This window comes from Sciurus vulgaris (genome assembly GCF_902686455.1).
Source record: "Sciurus vulgaris genome assembly, chromosome: 13".
In the NCBI taxonomy this organism is placed as follows: domain Eukaryota; kingdom Metazoa; phylum Chordata; class Mammalia; order Rodentia; family Sciuridae; genus Sciurus; species Sciurus vulgaris.
Genome location: NC_136474.1, coordinates 91771966 through 91792870, shown reverse-complemented (window position 1 = coordinate 91792870; position 20905 = coordinate 91771966). Strand labels below are relative to the sequence as shown.

The window sequence follows — 20905 nt, the reverse complement described above, 5'->3', positions numbered from 1 at the left end:
AGACTTCCTTAACAGGACACCCATAGCACAAGAAATAAAAGCAAGAATCAATAACTGGGATAGATTCAAACTAAAAAGCTTTCTCTCAGCAAAGGAAACTATCAGCAATGTGAAGAAAGAGCCTACAGAGTGGGAGAAAATCTTTGCCAATCATATTTCAGATAGAGCACTAATCTCCCGAATCTATAACGAACTCAAAAAACTCTATACCAAGAATACAAATAACCCAATCAACAAATGAGCTAAGGAAATGAATAGACACTTCACAGAAGAAGATCTACAAGCAATCAACAGATATATGAAAAAATGTTCAACATCTCTAGTAATAAGAGAAATGCAAATCAAAACTACCCTAAGATTCCATCTCACCCCAATTAGAATGGCAATTATCAAGAATACAAGCAAGGATAGGTGTTGGCGAGGATGTGGGGAAAAAGGTATACTCATACATTGCTGGTGGGGCTGCAAATTGATGCAGCCACTCTTGAAAGCATTGTGGAGATTCCTTAGAAAACTTGGAATGGAACCACCATTTGACCCAGCTATCTCACTTTTTGGCCTATACCCATAGGACTGAAAGTCAGCATACTACAGAGATGCAGCCATATCAATGTTCATAGCTGCTCAATTCACAATAGCCAGATTGTGGAACCAACCTAGATGCCCTTCAATTGATGAATGGATAAAGAAATATGATACACACACACACACACACACACACACACACACACACACACACAATGGAATATTACTCAGCCATAAAGAATAATAAAATTATGGCATTTGCAGGCAAATGAATGAAATTGGAGAATATCATGCTAAGTGAGTAAGCCAATCTCAAAAAACGAAATGACAAATGATCTCACTGATAAGCAGATGATGACACGTAATGGGGGGTGGGAGGGAGGTAAGAATGGAGGAAGGAGGGACTGTATAGAGGGAAACGAGGGATGGGAGGCGTGGGGAGGAAGGGAAAAATAACAGAATGAGTCAAACACTATTATCCTATGCAAATGTATGATTACACACACAAATGGTATGCCTTTACTCCATGTAGAAACAGAGAAATAGTATGTATCCCATTTGTGTACAATAAAAATAAATTAAAAAAAAAACAAAAAAATGATCAAGAACAGCTTTTTTTCATTGCTTGCAACAACACAGGCATTAAAAATTAGTTTTGGATGAATGCATGATTGTGATAATATTTTTAAATCAGATTAAAATTTAAAATATTTTGGTTAAAATGACACATAATACCAAATAGCAAACTGGAGAATGTTTTAATATCACTTAAAAGACCACCACCATCCAGAAAAAGACTGCTGATATTTTGATGAACATTCCTCTAACGTAAAATCTCTCTCAGTCTCCCTCATTCTCTCTCTCTCTCTCCAGACACACACATTTCTATGCATGCACTTTGTTACAGACATGTACCTCTTATAATTTACTCTTTCAGCACACACCTCTTGGGTATCTGCTATTTTTTTTTTTTTTTTCAGTGCTGGGGATTGAACCCAGGGCCTTGTGCTTGCAAGGCGGCGAGCACTCTACTAATTGAGCTACATCTCCAGTCCAATATCTGGTATTTTCTAGGTATATTTTCAGTTGCATGGTGTCAATCAGGAACAAAAGCAAACCAGAACACCCTCCAAGCCTGTCCTCATGAAGTCTGCTTCTCAGTAAGGCCGCAAAGACAACTTACCAATAATGTGATAAACCAAAGAGTAAAAAGAATAACCAGAAGCAAGAAAATCAGGAGAGAAGAGAAAGTGGAAGTTTTGGAGAAAGGAATCAGCTTTCATGTCTTATGAATATGACATGAATAAGAATTTAAAAATATAAATTTTCTTAGTGGGTGTATAAAAATAAAACATGCCATTTAATATATGATATTCATTTACTATAATATTTACTATGTTAAAATTCATGTCTTCAAAATATGTCTATATATTTAAAATACGTGTCTATATATCTTATATTTCCAAAGTCCTAAAACAAGTGTTTACTCTAAACCTTTATAAGTACAGAAAACTACATAAGCATATTTTTCTCAATTTGTCCATAAGACAATGAGTTTCTCATGTGTAGACACAGGGTTCTTTTTATCTTTGTACATCAAATGCTCACTAAATTCCTGGAAAGCAAGCTTTTAAATCCCCTCTTAATACATTTAACAATCATCCAACAAAGAGCTTGCTAGAAAATTGGCAAAGTGTTGCCATCTAATTGTCTCTCCTGAATGTGAGTCTTACCTGAGTAATTAAGTACTTAGCAAGGGGATGCATTATAACTTTTATTTTTTCTCCATGGAGACTGTAACATATTTTGGAAGTGCTTATCTAAATAAAGAGAAACATTAATAATCAATTTGGAAAATCTAAATATGGATACCTGTTGACTGAAAAGAATGAACGCTTTAAGATGCTGCTGTTAAGGTGGTACTTGTTTACCCACGTCCCCCACGCTCTCCAACTGTGGCGTTTGGAGGTTTGTTTTGATATATGAATTTCTTAAGACCCACTAGCCCAGGATGGAAAACAATGGATTTTCTTCATGTTGCCACAGGAGACTTTCTGCTATTTTGTGTGGTGCCCCTGAGCAATGTTATTTTTCTCCTTATTGACGTACCTCTTGGATTTCCTCAGCAGAGGAAACTCCACATTCTCCAATGCATAGGCCCATTTCTTTTCTAATTTTGATTTATGTTTCAAACGTCTGACAAAGAGGGTAAATGCCACCTATCCTGAGTCCAAGGCAGTGACTTGTACATGCACGGTAATCAAGTTATTTACTGAATAAATGGTGACTGTTGAAATGGAAACCCTATGTTGTGTTGACTGCAAGATGTCATATTCCAGAAACACACAGAACTGCTTTCTTCAAACTTTACAAGTGAAATGCAAAAACCTTAGGTCACAGGTGCGCAGGAAGCCCAGGCATAAGTTCCAGGATTCCTAAGAATTACCTGAACTTTACGTATAAGGTTTTATTTATGGAACTCTTTTGTGTTGTCAAAGGTGGAGTTATCAGTGCAACTCCTTTGTAAAGGAGTAATTTGCCTTCCATATCACTTATCTGCACGTTTTACAATAGAAGAAAACAATTATTTGGAAATTTAATTTGTTCTTTCACCAATGAAGATTTTTTTTTCCACCGCTTTGATTAAATTAGTACAATTTTAAAAATTGAATGTTACTGCCTGAAATTAAGTTAAGATTTAAAAAGAAAAAAAAAAAAAAAAGTTGGAAGAACCCATGAACATGGAGCAGAAAGGAAAACAAGACGTCATCCATTCTCAAAACCATGACAGTCAATGGTTTTTTTCTCCCTAGGGACACTGGGTTATTTTCTTGACATCTTTCAAAGAAGCACTCTCAAATTGTTCTATGCAGTAGACTAGCACAGTGTCTAAAGCAATACATATGTTGAGTGAAGAAGCCAAGTTTCCATACAGAAAGGATTCTGGAAAACGCTGGGTTAAACAAAGCTGAATTGTTGTTTCTACTTAGGGATTCTCAAAGTGCTCACCATATGCACTGAGTGTATGCAGGAGAAGTATGTATGTTTTATTTTTCAAATTAATTAACCAAAGCATCTTTATTTTTGTCTTGTGTTGTGCTTTATTTTGCTTTATTTTCCCCCCATGGATTCTTTTCTCTTGTTCAGGTGTGTTCAGTATTGGGAAGAAGTAGCAATTCTCACCAGCATTACCATCCAAAAATGCTTTTCATATAGGTATTATTAGAGTCTGAAAGTGTTCAGCAGACTGTTCATACTTTACACTAAATAGACTGGTCCATAAGGTAGATTTTTGGAGATGAAGGGAGATCAAAAGTGAGGACTTTATATGTATCATTGAAGAACTAAGTAATCTTAAGTCATTTGTAATTCTAGTTATTTGGTCTAGAAAGTTTTAGAGCATTTATATGCCAGTATTTTAAAAAAGCAAGATGATTGTACCAGATAAACTTTGAAAAATCAACATTTACAAATTATCCCAGCATATCGTAAAAAGATTAAAACCAGATAAAGGGATTCTTTTGTTTTCTTGCCTGCTAATACATCTTTACCCAAGAAATGATAGACAATAGTTTTGATTTCCTAGACACACAAAAAATAAATAAAACTCTTCTGTACATTTATTAGGGAAATATAATTAATAAGTTTGTTCAAATAAAAGTGTACTTTGTTTCATTAAATGGCCCAGACCACGAGTGCATGAAGAACTGAGAGGTGACATGGAATGTGCATTTATGTAGTCATCCGTTTCCCACAAACATCCTCAAGTAAAACCACTTAGCAAGTCTCCTTTTACTGACAAACCACAGACAAGTCAAGACACAAACTGCTTTTATGAGAATCGCCACCAAAAAGCATGGATGCAGCACCTACATCCAAGGTAAGCGATTTTATTTTTGAACATTAAATATCTGATCAAGAACTAGGAAAGGCGTGGAGAACAGAGCGGCAGCAGTTTGTCACTGAGGCAGTAAGAACGCGGCAACCTGCTACTAAATGAACAAAACAGTGCGTGTCAACTTCAAAAGGGCCACTCGCAACTTTGATGGTGACTTCCATTAGAAGTGTTGTGATATTTCACATTACAGAGACAGGAATGTGCTGACTGGGGATTTCGGTTTGAATCTGTAACTGCCTGAATTTCCAAGACACGAGTTACCTCTAAATAGAAAAATCTGCAGCTGTCATTGCAACATCTGTAGTTCTGGCTTCTGTGGGCTCAGTCCAACTAACAACACGGGCTGCAGAACACACGGAGCCAGTTTGGTGTTCACACACACCTGCAACTCAGGATGTGGTTTACAGCCTGCCCCATTCTCCCAAATACATTCAGTGCCTCCGTGAAAAATAGGTAACACTCAAAATAACCTTTCTGTGAATTTATTAGAAATACTAAGTCATGCAAGAGCGGCTGAAATCTTTGAGTCAAAGGTAACTGTCAAAAGGTGTTCTGATAAAATACATAAGTTGTAAACTGCAGTCACCTTACAAAAACAAAGAAATGAGGAATGCCTGAGGAACTGGAAATGTTCATAACACTGATTTGATCACTGTAAATTGTACATATTGTTAAATTGTCACACCGTACCTCGTAAATATTTGCAACTAGTATCTATCAATTAAAAATAAACTTATTTTTGATTTGCATTTCTCTAATTACTACAGATGTTGAACATTTTTTCATGTATTTGTTGATTGATTGTATATCTTCTGTGAAGTATCTGTTCAGTTCCTTATCCCATTTATTGATTGGGTAATTTGTTTGTTTGTTTGTTTGTTTTGATGTTCTTTATACATCCTAGAGATTAATGCTCTGAGGTGGATGTGGTAAAGATTTTCTCCCAATCTATAGGCTCTTTCATCACATTATTGATTCTTTTGCTGAGAAGAAGCTTTTTAGTTTGAATCCAACCCATGCATTGATTCTCGATTTAACTTCTAGCACCCAATCAGAATGACAATTATCAAGAATACAAGCAACAACAAATGTTGACGAGGATGTGGGGGGAAAGGCACACTCATACATTGCTGGTAGGAATGTAAAATGGTGCAACCACTATGGAAAGCAGTGTGGAGATTCCTCAGAAGGCTTGGAATGGAACCAGCATTTGACCCAGCTATCCCACTCCTCGGCCTATACCCAAAGGACTTAAAATCAACATACTACTGTGATGCAGCCACATCAATTTATAGCAGCTCAATTTCCATAGCTAAAATACGGAACCAACCTAGACGCCCTTCAACAGATGAATGAATAAAGAAAATTATATATATTACATGTGTGTGTATATATATATATATATAATCAAATATTACTCAGTTTTAAAGAAGAATGAAATCCTGGCATTTGCTGGTAAATAGATGGTGTTAGAGAATATCATGCTAAGTGAAATAAGCAATCCCCAAAACCAAAGGCCAAATGTGTTCTCTGATATGCCAATGCTTATTCAAAATAAGTGTTGGGGGATAGGGAAGAACAGAGTTACTTTCTATTAGGTAGAGGGGAGTGAAGGGAGGGGAAGGGGTATAGGGGTAGGAATGATAGTAGAGTGAAACAGACATTATTACCTCATGTACATAAATGACTGCATGACCCATGTGATCCTGCAATATGTATAATCAGAAAACTGAGAGATTACACTCCTTTCATGTATGATTTATCAAAATGCATAAATGCTTTCTACTGTCACATACATTAGAACTGTCATGTTCTAATCACAGCCCCGGAAAGATCTTCAAACCACACCCTTCAGTGTCTTGCTGACACTGATGTGAAGTGGAACAAAATAACTTTTCTCTTTATTGGAGCTCTCCAGGAAACAGACACATTTTCTGGTGCCATTTCAATGATTAATCCATCAAATGCATTAATCCACGGATGAAGTTACAGCTCATAATCTTATCATTTAACCTTTGAGCTTCCCTGCATTAACACAGGGACTTTTCAGGGAATGTTAAAGATTGAAACCATTACACTTCTGAAGAAATGGAATGCATAAAATATTGTAAATTAAAGCAATATAACACAATGATCACAAATGAACTAAGTATGGAATATAGAAAAGAAAAATAATAAATATTTGATAAAGAATATGAAATAAATTCTGAGTATATGGATAGGAATAATATAATCTCACATAAGAAATAATATTTTAAATATATCAACTGTATCCAACCTAAATTAAAAATTCAATGCAATTCAATGAAAAATATAATTGAGATTTTTATTAAAACTTGACAGTATACTTGGCAGATGTATAGGGATCAGTAAGGGAAATTTGAAAAAGATGATAAAGGCCTCTAAAAACATTTCCGCCTTAGACATTTCTGACTGGCTTTCTACCTATTTATTAATGGACATACACATTAGAATCGTGTGGTAACTGGTATATTTGAACTCTTCACCATCTCATGGTTTTAAATTTATTTTTCTCCTGTTAGTACACTTATTTGACTCTTTTCCTACTTTGTGACAGGTTAATAAAGTTTCTTGGATTTAAGGCAGCCTCTGAAACCTTCTCCTTTCCACTCCATAAAAATCGCTGTTTGGTTGACAAATATTTCTAATCACCCACACATCTCAGCTCTCTCTCTTTCCATTTCTATTACTAAATCTAATGAACCTCACCTTAAGGGACAGTGTTCTGGCAGCCTCCCAGCTGATCTCCGGCTTTTGATTTGTTTCACCCCAATCAAGTTTACAAACCATTTTGTAAGGACTCCTAAGTCTGTGATGTGGTCCTGGAGGCGGGGTATGAAAGATGGTGGACTGAGACAGACACCATCACCCCGTGTACATGTGTGACTACACGAATGGTTGTGAATCTACATCGTGCACAACCATAGAAGTGAAAGGATGTACCCCATTTGTGTACAATGAATCAAAATGCAGTCTGTAAAAATAAGAAAATAATTTTTAAAAAAGTCAAAGAAATAAACAGAGGGCTGGAGATATAGCTCAAATGGAGTGCTTGCCTTGCAAGCACAAGGCCCTGGGTTCAATCCCCAGCACCACAAAACGAAAACAAAACCAAAACCAAAAACAAACAAAACCAGAACTTTCCCTCCCCCCACCAAAAAAAAAAAAAAAAAAAAACCACCAAAGGGAAAAAAAAAAAAAAAAAAAAAATAAAACAGACAGCAAACCTGTCAATGCCTCACCACTGCCCAGAGCTTTTAAGCCAATTTGGAATCTCAAAACTGCCCTCCAGGCCTGGCCCCGACTTGCCCCAAGGCCACGTGGCACCGTCCTCGGCCCCCCTCTTCCAGGTTCTCCTCACCTTGCACTGGTTCACTCTTCACTGCCCTGGTGGACACCCTGGCTTCAGTTCCTCTGCCTACGCTATTTTCTTTACGTGGAACCACTTATTTTCCAATTTAGAATGTTCAGGGATGTTTTCCGTTCCATGCTTGTTCCTTACTACATTTTGAAAATTTGCCTCCTTTTCTGGATCCAACAGAGAAGCCAGCACTGCTTCTTGCACAGAACTTCCTCTCCACCGACAGCTCTCTCAGAGCACGGTGACCGCCTGGAAATCATTGTGCCAGGGAATCGCTGCCTTAGAGCTGTGTGCTCTTCTGTAACTTTCGAAACAAGCCCTTAGTCTAGGTCATGCACTGATGTAAACTGTTTAAATGTATTAACTAATTTAATCCCCGAAACAACATTATTAGGTTACCGTATTATCATTGTATTTGAAATACATGAGAAAATCAATGTACATAAATGCTGAAAAGATAATAGCTGAGATGTAAAAATGAAACCCTGATAATGCAGCTTTAGTGTTTGTGTTTGTAATTACTCTATCATATCCCTCACCCATCAAAGCCATTCAAATCTTAAACAAGCAAGACACGAACCCATTGATTTTTAAAGTTGGGAAAAATCACACCAAACTTGGGGTAAATTACAAACTGAGCTGGGAGAAAAAACCTAAAAATAGAGGAATCAAGTGAAAATGAGAGGGTGGTATGTTTGTCAAGTTCTTTTCTTATTTGTTCCTGAAGTCACCTTTGTGTGAAAAATGTCCTCCCGATACTAATCCAAGAGACAGGAGAGACCAAAACAGAGGAAAGGAAAGAAATGTCTGTAATGTACAGTCCTCCCTCCAAGACCTGGAGAACCAAGGCCATGGCTGGGTTTGCTCAGGATCAAGCCAACGGAGAACTCTTTAATCCCCATGCTTATTTATTAATACTTTTTTGTCCCCAAACGGGGGTTTTAAAAATGTTCCTTCAGGCAAGCATTCTATGCTTTCCTTTTAAGGGCACAAATCTTCTGCAGTCCTAAGGCATCTTTAAAAAAATCCAGGGTTCATAAAAGTGTCCAGATGTAAGTAAATAGTGTTTGAGAGCAGGGCCATCTTGCAGCTCAGCCACGCTCAGTGGCTGACCTACAGCTTCCCTCCTATCAGGAGGCAGGAAACTTCAGGGCTCCAAAGCCCAGGAGAGAAACAGCTCAGAGGATGACTCAGAGGTGTAAAGATCTCATGAAAGGAAGCATCTACACAAGCACTTTCACTCTTTCTGAGAAAAAAAGAAAAAAAAAAAAACTTTGCAAAATTACAGTGTTTCTTTCCTGCTTTACATTTTTATTACTATCATTTCCCCAAATTTAATTTTGGTTGCTGTGTTAAAACAGTCTTGACTTTCTGTGTAGAGCTATATAATTGGATTTGGGGGCTCCCCATTTGTTTTAGTATTATTGTAATGGTATGATTGAACCTGACTTTTCTCTTGGGTCAACATTTGGGCATTGTTTCCACAGCAGCAGCAAACTGACGTTCAATAATAATAACTGGCATTTTAATTCTTAAGTTTTCCATTGTTCTAAGGGATTTACAAATATTATTGAAGTTTAAACAGCACTAAATCCAAGAAGGGGGTCATGTAATTACCCCTGCTGATAGAACGGCACACTCAGGTAGAAAAGTTAAGTAACTCCGAGTTTGGCACAATACTAAATTATTGTTATTGTTTGCTGAATTGACTTGATGTCTTTGCTTTCCCTTCCATTCTAAACTCCTCTGTATGCCACCAACAATTAGCAATGTTTGCAAGCTGGTTGCCTGTTTGAAGGCTTCACACGTCTGACATGCTCATCTGACTGTGTAATTCCAACATAGAAGGCTTCTCTCCCCATCCTCTTTCCTTCTGCCTATGGGTTATCTCTTTTTATTCAAATTAAACCTCCCAGGGACTCACAATTACTTGTCAGCATCCTTTCTTTGTGTTTTAGTGGTGTCTTGACATCTGGTCGACCTGATTGCTTTTTCCTATCAGTCTAATAGTTTTCGGGAAGAAATCCTCAGGCAGATGAAGCTCTCTTGCTCATTGTCATGCTTGCAGTATCCATTTTCCTGTGCTCCATTTGCTACAAACATGACAGCTATTGTTGTCTTATTTGTTTTATAAATGAATATATAGAAGTTTCATTTCTCCTGTTAGGGTGGGTGGCTGTTGCAGATGCAACTTTGCATGTCAAAGAGCTTGTTGCAGGACAGAGTCCCATAAGGGCTTAGTATATATGGGTAGGAAGTGTGACTTGATTATTTTAGATTTCTAAAGAACCAGCAACAATTATTCCAAACCCAAATAAAAGCAATTATATATTTCAGTCACACTTTAATACTTATTTCCAACAAAAGTCTCTCACAAATGACTGAAAATTGCTGCTATTTAAAAAAAAGATGTAACAATGTATTCAATCTTTGTGGATAATATACATAAAAAATGCATAGATTCCACCACTGCAGGCTCCTAGATACCAGTCGCTATGTCAGACATCAATTCCTCCATCACAAACAAGGAGCTATTTCTACCTAGGAATTACTCCAGAGCATGAGAATAAGTTACAGTATGTTGCGATTTAGGAGGCTTAATTTATAATTCAAATTACACAGTAAATACATGTTGAAAATGTGGCAAAACATCATACTTACAATAATGGAGGGAAAAAACTCAAATTAGCTTCAATTGGCAACAGTTTGGGGAATCAGAAGAACAAGTAAATATATCACTAGGTGAGTAAAGTGTCTCTGTGTGTGTGTATGTGTGTGTGTGTGTATACACACTACAAGATAACATGCACACTATTCCCTACCTCTCCCATTCAGCTAAGACCAAGAATCAACATTGGACTTATTAAAAACACAATGAAGAATTTGTGCCAATTAGTATCACCATAAAAATTCCCTATTGCCACACTGTGATTAACATGTTAGAAATATTAAATGATGCAATTATAAAAAAGAAATTATAAAAATACTAAAAAATAGGAGATAAAACAATTTTCAGGTTCAATAATTATATATTGATAAGCAATAGAACCAACTGAAATCTATAATAGAGTACACGAGGATTAATTTCACTGAGGTAGGGTTTATAAAGTTAATCATCAGAAGTTCATAATCTCATATCTATACAACAATCATCCACAAGGTAGGATGGAAAGGCCATTTATGATGGACATGTAATTATTAAGAAATTTAGAAATACACCTAAATGAAATGTTAAGATCTACAAAAGGAACATAAGAAAACATTTCCAAGGACATAAACCATGATTTTAATGAAAGGCTCACCTTGATAGGGAGAGAAGGTAAATTCAACTGTAGTAGTTAATATTTTAATGAGATAAACCTTAAATGGCTCTCATGAGGGTACAAATTCTTTGATATTAGTTAGTATTTTATATGCAGTAAACCTTAAATTACTAGATGCATTATTTAACTTACAACCGAAGAAGGTAAGACTAGTAGAACTAGCGGTTAGTGAGGAAATCTAGGGCACATTTGAACTGATGCTGAGATGCCCCAGTAATCAAGCACTGCAGCAACGGCACGTGTGATCAGAGTAGAAGAGCATAGGAAATAGAGTCACCGTGGTGAAGACTGATAATTCCAGCCAGCAGGGAGGCGGAGGCCGGAGGAACTTAAGAAATGTAAGTTCAAGGTCAGTCTGGGTGAGGCAACTTATCAAGATGCTGTCTTAACATAAAATATACCATAAAAAGGGGCGTAGATGTGGCTAAGTGATAAAGAGCCCCTGGATTCAACCACCAGGATGAGAGAGAGAGAGAGAGAGAGAGAGAGAGAGAGAGAGAGAGAGAGAGAGAGAGAGAGAGAGAAAGAGAGAGAGAGAGAGAGAGAGAGAGAGAGAGAGAGAGAGAGAGACTCTAAAATAAACTTTGAAAGTGTTTCACTACAGGATTGAGTGGGGTCTGCAAAGGTGAGAGTCGGAGAGACAGTTCTCCTCTTCAGAGTCTGTGCCACTGAATCGCCTGTCTGATAAGGGATATTAAACTAGGATAAATGACCGTTCAAATGCTTCCCAGAGGCATTTGAACTCTAAAAAAAAATCAGAAGAGAGCCACCAGAGAATGGGGGTTGCGTCTGCGCACGGAAGGCTGCTTTGGCAGGGTGACTCAGAGCGAGTGGCGAGGGACAGTCCTTGCACTGCCTCAGGAGCAGCGCCTGTTCATTCACCTTCCTCCTCGCATGTCCAGCGCCCACTCACTCCACCCTCTCACCAGCACCGTGTGGCGGCCACTCCCATTATCTTCAGTTTGGAGATGAAGCCACCAAGACTTAGAGACGCTGCCAAATAGCCCAGGAGAACCAGGGCAGCAGGTCATGTGCGCGGAGGAATCGAGGAGAGAAAGGGGTTAAGGAAGGTGGCAGGAGGGGCGCTTGGCACTGGAAGGAACAGGCAAGACTGGGTGCGAAGGCAGACGGACGGACGGAACTGGAGTGGCTGGGCAGGGTGGAGCCTCGGGTGGTGGAGGGAGTGTAAGGAGGCAGCCAAGGAGGTGCGCGTCCAAGCGCCCAAGCACTGGCACGTTCTGCTGCGGAGCACGAAAGGCCATCACAGCCTGACTAGAACATGTGGCCTTAAAAACCGAACCCCGGGCCATCCCCGTCGTCCCCTAAACACTATGGAACTTGCTGCGAGACTTCTGTCTCCACACCCTTTTCATATTTATCTTCCATGTAGATTCTCATACATCAATATAACATTTCCATTCTCAAAATGCATCTGTTCCAACTGAGAAGATATGTGGGAAAAGATCCTATTTACCTTAGATTTCAATAAAATAATGATAGCCCTGAAATTTTACAGCATTTTTCATATGTCACCATCATAAAACACCAAATCGTACATGACAGTTTCATTTGAAATCTCTGCTTAGATACAAATCCTTTTTAAAAATCCCTCAATCATTCCATTAGAAAAAAGTAGCAATACTGTAAGCTTTCTAAGGAGCTTATTTTTGCTGGAATCCAAATCTTTGATATATCTTGGACATGCTGGACTATAATGTCAATACACTTCTAAGACATAATATTATGAAAATCACATAAAAGCAGAAAGAATGCCCTCTGCAAAGGAGAGTTTATCAGGATCTTGGCCAGGTAGCTATTGAAAATACCTTTGAAGTATGTTTGCCAGATAGAGGTCATAAATTATTCCTCATTCAAAAGCAGAAAATAAGAACAGTAGTCTGAATATTTGTAAAAATTCACACAGTGTCTTAGACACAGAGGAATAATTCAGTTCCTATCAATATGTCATGCTCATCTTAAATACTCAATGATTATCTGAGTATATAGAGTCTTAAATGCAATTCAATCAGTTAAATAAATATTCATAGAACTGGGGAATGATAATGAATGGAATCCAACGTGGTCTATGTCGACCAGCATGTAAAAAATAATTTCAGATCACTGTAGGAAGGGAAAGGACGATGATATTCTCAGGGTGCACTGAGACAAAGAGGGGCACCACACAAGTCTGAGCAGCAAAGTCTGCAGGAAGGAACCTGCTCAGAAGAGAAGAGAGGAATGGAACTGAATTAACCAGGCAACCCCAGAGGCCAATACCTACGTCCAAGGCCAAGGTCTCCATAAAATCAAAGTGGAGGATTCTTCACGAGTCATTTTAACTCTTATTACATGGATATGGTTTAAACCTTCTCTCTTCTATATCAATGTGTTACTTTTTTGTCTGTACAAATTGAATTGATTTAATTGAAGATGCATTAAATTGAGTCCTTGATCATTGGACAGATTACTGAACCACTTGGACTAATTCATCTTTTTTTGTAAAATGAGGCAGTTGAACTAAATTACTATTAAGAGACCCTTTAAGACAAAACTATATTGTGAGATATTGTGAATATCCCAACCAGAAAGAATCATCAGTTTAAAATAACCAACATTCTGTATAGATTTTCTGAACATGGATAAATGGATGGAAAATCAGAATAGATTTTATATAGATGAGAAGTCTTTCATAAAGGCTATACTTAAGAGCAAAACAATATCTTTTACTTTTTAATTTTTATAATATCTGTTTAGTGGACTATTTTTAGCTGGATTTTTACATACCTGGTTCTTTGGTATTTATCTTCCATAAATTATCTAAGTATCACTTGATTGCATGTTTAGAAAATACTTTTGCCAGAGATTCTTTTCCTGAGGTAATTCTAGCCATAAATGTTTCAGTAGACTGATTTTATTTCTAAGTCATTTGTTCTAAGAAGGGCTCATAAGATGTAACCCTTGGGTTCTTACATTCTTAAATATGTTGCTATGTCCTCTTCATACTTGATGGTTTGGAGAGATTAACTTTCTTGTAAATGCTTGATTTCACCAAACGCCATTGACATTCTGCTAATTATGTAGACACAGAGCCTGGTCCAGTCCTTTTTTTTTTTTTTTTATGTCATTTCCACTTACTATTGTGAAAGTACTTTACATTTTATTATTATTTTTTTTAAGAATTCTTTCTAGATGTTACAATCCCAAGATTTTTCAGGTTTGAAATGTTTAGAAAGCTATGCCTGTTGCATTTATATTGGGATGTTAACTTATCCAAGTATAACAATTTTTTGGGTAACAGTGTTGCTCAGAATTTTCTGTGACTTGATCTATTCTTTTCTGGAATCCAGAGATTCCTAATGAAATTTGGGGTTAACATGAATGACCACATTCTAAGTCATTTTCTTTTCTATTTGGAAATATGAAGAACTCTATATAGTTATCTTTTTATCTAGCCTAGGGAAAAGTAAAAATGTTAGGTTTAATAACAACATATTAGAAGTAATGCCCTTAAGATCAGGAACATGATGACAATGTTTAGTAACATCACAATTAATTATGATCAGCACAGTATATATGTCCAACCATGTGCTGGGAATTTCCAGCAAGCTCATTAACTGAGAAAAAAAAAAGCTATATAAAGATTGGACAGTCAGGTGAGCACCAGGCCCCTGCCCCAGCTAGAGCGATGGAGACAGAGTGATGGAGAAGAGGTCACCTCGTGACTCCTGTGCTGGAGGGACCCGGCGGCCAGTGTCATGACCGTGTTCCACTTTGGGAACTGCTTCGTCCTTGCCTATTTCCCCTACTTCATCAGGTATAAGAGCAGCGGCCTGTCTGAGTACAACGCCTTCTGGAAATGTGTCCAGGCCGGGGTCACCTACCTCTTTGTGCAACTATGCAAGATGCTGTTCTTAGTCACTTTCTTCCCCACCTGGGAAGGTGGCATCTCTGACTTCATTGAGGAGTTCATGAAGGCCAACATGGATGTGGCAGACCTGATAGGCCTAAGCCTTGTCATGTCCCGGAATGCGGGCAAGGAACAGGATCATGGTTACTGCCCTGGGCTGGGCCACAGCCGAGCTCATTGTATCCCTTGCACCCCACTCCGGGTTGGAGCCCGGGGCCTTGAGTTTGACTGGAAATGCATCCAGATGAGCGTTAACTCCAGCATCAGTCTGTCCATTACATGGGTGCATCATCCAGGTCTGGATGATAAACACGCTATGACCTGTACCATACCTTCTGGCCAGCTGTCCTGCTATGTTCCTTAGTGTCCACAAGGCCTTTGTCATGGAGACCTTCGTCCACCTCTGCTCCCTGGGCAGCTGGATAGCACTGCTGGCCTGAGCAGTGGTAACAGGGCTGCTGGCCCTCAGCACCTGGGCCCTGTATGTCGCCATTGTCAGTGTGCACTCCTAGGATTGGTGACCAAGACATTGGCATACCTTTTCCCTGCCTTTCTGCAGGTTTTAGTGAAGTAAACAGTATTTGGAAAGTTAAAAAAAAAAAAAAAGATTGGAAAAAATTAAGAGAACCCCGAACTGCCATTATTTACAGAAATCTATTGTCTACATAAAAAAATGGAGTGAGGGCTGGGTGTGGTAGCCACAGCGGGAATCCCAGCGACCAGGCTGGCTGAAGGGTCACAAGTCCAAAGCCAGCCTCAGCACTTAGTGAGGTTTTCAGCAAATTAGTGAGACACTGGCCAAATAGAGAAAAAAAAAAAAAAAGAAAGAAAGAAAGGAAGGAAGGAAGGAAGGAAGGAAGGAAGGAAGGAAGGAAGGAAGGAAGGAAGGAAGGAAGGAAAGGAAGGAAGGAAGGAAGGAAGGAAGGAAGGAAGGAAGGAAGGAAGGAAGGAAGGAAGGAAGGAAGAAAGGGCTGGGGATGTAACTCTTTTGTTAAGTGCCTCTGGGTTAAATTCCCAGCACTCCCCCCCAAAAAATCCAGGTTAATCCATAACAAACCATTAAATTATTGAAATGATAATTTTATCAAGCTGCTGATCATAAGACCTATATACAGAAATCATTCATTTTCTTGTTCAGCAGCAACAAAGATGTTGAAAGTGCAGGAAGAAAACACAAATTTTGCAATGACTGCCAAAATATAAAATGTAGATATAAATATAAGAAAGTCAATTAAGACTATTAGGGAGAAAATAACTTTTTGGAAAGACATTAAAGTTCAGTGGAAATGGAGAGGTGTCTGAGCAATAAAAGGGTCCACACTGGTTACCTCACAGCTTCAACAAACCCTTTCAGGATGCTTTCTGCTGCTTCACAACTGTAGATCATGATCCATGACAGAGAAGGAGATAAAGGGCTTTCCCTTTCTGGTACAAAGATTTGTAATGAAGGAAGAGTAAGGAGACTGTGCTGCTTTGATGCAGGGTTAAAGGGATGGATAAAATATAAAGAACAAGTTTTATTCAAAGTTCTCATGATACACATAATCAGTCCCCATGTATAAATATTTAATTATAATTATAAAAAGCAATTTTTTAAAAAACTCTAGAGAGAAATATAGAATAATGAATTTATTACTTTGGACTTGAAAATGATTTCTTAGACTGAAAATATATATCTAAAATATGAACATTTATACACAGAAGGCACATATAAAATACATACAAAATTCAACCCCAAGACTAAAAATTGTATTAAAATCATATTAGCACTTGGAACAAATAGACACAATTAGACCACTGTTCATGCATAGCTGAAAAGATGATCATTTTTGTTGCCAAGTCTACTGTTAGAACTGAGAACAGGAAGCCTTCACTTAGAAGAAAATACATTTCATAATAAGCTCAATTTCTCAACACAGTAAAGTATGATAAAATATCACATCCATTCAGGAGCTGTTTTGATTATTTTATTTATGAAACATCAATATACTAATTCATAACATGTGTTATTAGTTTTTTACACAATGACATTTCTCTCAATACTCAGAGTAGAATGAATAGAGGAAATTATCTGTAGCTCTTTAGATTACAAGTTTTAAAATATTTTGGATAAATTAATTTTATTGTGATTTTTTTCAATTAAAAATAATATTTGGCCATCATTAACATTCTCTGAAATCCAGTGATTTAATATTGATAAAAGAGCAGAAGGAACAGCTGTCTTTCTCCTTCTAATTCCTCCCCCAGCAGGGTCAGGACCTAGGGCCAGTGAGTGCCACGTAACTGTGGTGCTTTGGGGCTTTGTGGCTGCTCATTACACACCACCCTCACTGAAGGTTATCAGTACTTAGAGGTGTCAGCTTCTAAAAGGTTGGCTTTGCCCCTTCATATAATTACCATCTCTTACTTCTGAATTCCTATACAGATTCAGCATCACATTTTCTTCTTCTTACAGAGAAATCTTATTTTAAAGAATAGAGCCTCTGCCTCTGAGATAGGTTTAGCAGAGTCCCGGATGGAGGCTGCCAGGTAGTGGTGGGACTGTAGGCAGGGCACACGCTCTTGCTCAGCCTCAGTTCTGCAAAATAACAAGCTGATTTTAAAAATAATTTTTAGGAGTTGTTATGATAATAAGCCTACTAAGTGTATAGCACTCAGTCCAGTGCCACAAGAGGAGCAGTCCAGAAAAGTCCACAGTTACCATCTGAGAGCACCAGGGGGCATGTGGGCCCACACATTCATCTGTATTTCTTCTATTTGTCTCACTAATTCTTATCAAGAAAATGAATTGGAAAAGCTGCTCTTCCCACAAAAGATGTAAGATTTAAAATCCAATGTGACAACTGACTTAACCAAGGAAGGTGTCACCAACAGTACCAGTGCCACCTAGTGAATGTTGTTGGGGACGTGTTCATGGACTCGTACTGTGGATGCTCGCAAGGCAACTGGCTTAGACTCTGAAGAATTTATCACCGAGAAAATCAAGACAAAGGGAGGTGGGTGCTGTTCTACACTGAGGTGCGTTAAGGAGTGATAGCAGCCAAATGCAGTGTGCAACAGGAATGGTCTTCAGCTGAAGGAAAAGGCATACCAACCACAAAGGTGTGTTTTGTAAGGATGTGGCTTTGAGTGTAGACTTACGTTAGAATTCTTTATTACTCCTGTACTTCACATCACATGGTTGCATCCCACCATTGCATTGATCATGGTGGTCTGCTGGAGAATGGCCCTGGTTTTCAATAGAAGATGCCTAAGTGCTCAGGGTGATGTGTCCCGAAGTATGTAGCCACCCTCACATGGTTTGGTAGAAGAGTTGCTGAGCGCAGGTTGGCGAGTGTTAATATTTGATGGATTCAGGCGAAGAGTTCACACTTATTCACTGAACTATGTTTTTAACTTTTCTGAGATTCTAAAAACTGTCAAAAATAAACACTTTTTAATAAAAGGAAAAACCCAATTCAAATTAATTTTTATTGGTGCAGGTACACGAGTATGAAAGTACAGGTCTGTGTGTTAAGCAGAATTTTAAGATGCCCCCAAGACTCATGGTTTCCCTTTGTGCTTTCCAAATACAGTCCTCTGCCCATGGCAGTGGGTGCAGCTGGGGGATGTGGTGGGACATCCCTCCCGCCATTCAGTTGCATGGCAAAGGAAAGTTTTCAGATATAACAAAGGTCCTCAACCAGTTGGCTCCAGGTTTCTAAAGAGATATTACCCTAGGGTGGGCATGACCAGTCCAATGAATCTTTAAAAGTAGGTCTAGAGGTCAGAGACCAAAGAAAATTTTGAAGCAGCACAGAAAGTCTCTCATTACGCATGAAGAAGCTGTTGGCCTTATATCTCAATAACCACATGAAAAGAAAGGATGGGTAATCTTCAGGAGCCAGGGCCATAAATTCTACATCTGCAAGAAACTAAACTGCCAACAACGAGTGGCAGGAGACCCCAAGACAGAGATGACGATACAGCCCCTCTGCATGCAGACTGCTGTCTTAGTAGACCCAGAGTGGAGGATCAGGTAGCCGTGCCCAGGCTCAGGACCCACCAAGACTGAGATCATGAATTTTGTTGTTTTAAGCCTCTAAGTGTGGAATAGTTTAAATGTAGCAATAAAAATAATGTATATTTTGTTAACCATAAAGCAGGGTCCTGCCATAATAAATCCTAAAAATGTGGGACAGCTCAGTTCTGAACTGAGCCATGGACAGAGAGGATGGAAGATTTTAAGATGCATGATGCAGAAGGCCTGAGGATGGCAAACAGGCTGTGAGGAAGGAACATGAAACAAGGCCAAGAGCTGCACTGGTCCAGAGTGTTCTTCAATCACAGTGAGATCGAACTAGAAAGACAAGGTATGTGTTGGAACCCCAGGGACTTGCAACATAGTCCTAAATAGGCGTGGACCAGAGTTGAGTCGAGGAGGAATCAGAAAAGTGTATGAAAAGATAATTAAAACAACATTTCCATTTTCTGGGGAAATGCAGACAAAGCCAGAGTCATTATTAATTTCATGGCTTTCTACAGGGTTAAAATTACTTATCTGAGCACACAAACACACACACATACAGAAAGAAAAAGGAAAGTAAATCAAGCTCAAAGAAAGTGAAAGGAAGAAAATAAAGGTAAAAACAAGGTTTTAAAATTAGGAAACAAATGGTAAAAATCAATAACTTAAAATGCTTTTTGAAAAGATCAGTAATACCAGTGAGGGAGAGAGAGAGGGGGGGAACCTACTAAGAAAACAAGAACATTGGGAATATTCTGTGGATTTTTTGAAGACTGAAAGGTTAATAAGACAATCATTAAAAGTATTTATGCTAATAAATGTTGGGGGCTATGCCATGCATACTATGCCAAGATGGCGCCTGGCAGCCAGCCAGAGGTTGTTCTGATCACATAGGTGGTGAGGAGGTTGATTGACATAAGCACACCCAGGTGATTTGTCATTGGCCGTATTCGATTAAGTCCACGCACACAAGGCGTGCACAGGTGTTCCCGAGTGCTCCTGATCTGCCTGCTCGTTTTGACCTGCACGGGGATTGGACAGCTAGCTCCTCACCTGATCTTCGCATGATGGGCGTCAGCCCTACCCTTCGCCTCCTGGAGGGGATATAAGCCGGCTCTCCTCCAGCGCCGGTGTTCCCAGGTTCCTGAATCAGCAATAAACCCTCCCGAATTCAAGAGCCTCGCCACTCATTTGTCTCCCACGCCAAATTGACTTCGCTAAACGGCGTCAAATAAACACATTATCTTAGACGCAATGGATAAATTATTGGAAAACTCACCAGTTATTAAAATAAGAAATAAAAAAATCTAAATAGTCCTAGGTCTATCAAAGGAATTTGGTTTCTGTTCATAATCTTCCCTCAAACCAAATTCACAGCCCAAAGGCCTCACTGATGAATTCTATTTCATGTTTAAGGAAGAAAAGACAATAACATACAAAACAATCCATGGAGTAGTGGACAAGGAAGTCTTAAGTTGTCTTATAATATCAGCAAAAACCAAAGACTGAATCAAATATATCAAGAAAATATAATTTTAAAATAATCTTATGAAAATAGAAAAAGTATTTAAACATCTATGTATATAATTCACAATGATATGATAAGAAGAAAAGCCAGCACACTTAAATATATGCAGAGAAATCAGTTGTCAAGATTTCATACCTATTCAGGATAAAGTCTGAAAGAGAAATATGAACAGGTAATTTTTTTCAATCTGATGAGATTTTGAGGAAAAATGTAAGCGAACATTGCATTTGATGGGGACAGATGGAACACCTTCTGCCTAAGGCCGTCCTCTCTGGCACATTCAAGATGGGAACAATCTTGAGTAAGGAGTAAGTTGAAGTAAGATGGGAAAGGAAG

General features: G+C 38.4%; 1 protein-coding gene and 1 pseudogene across 2 annotated transcripts in view; one reads left to right on the top strand and one right to left on the bottom strand.

The window, feature by feature from the left end:
- The window catches only part of DOK6 (docking protein 6), a 495770-nt gene that overhangs the window by 356709 nt on the left and 118156 nt on the right, over positions 1-20905 (bottom strand). The window lies entirely within an intron of this gene.
- Positions 14870-15623, top strand: LOC306642568 (BOS complex subunit TMEM147-like; annotated as a pseudogene). The gene has a single exon. The product of its transcript is annotated as a BOS complex subunit TMEM147-like (transcript).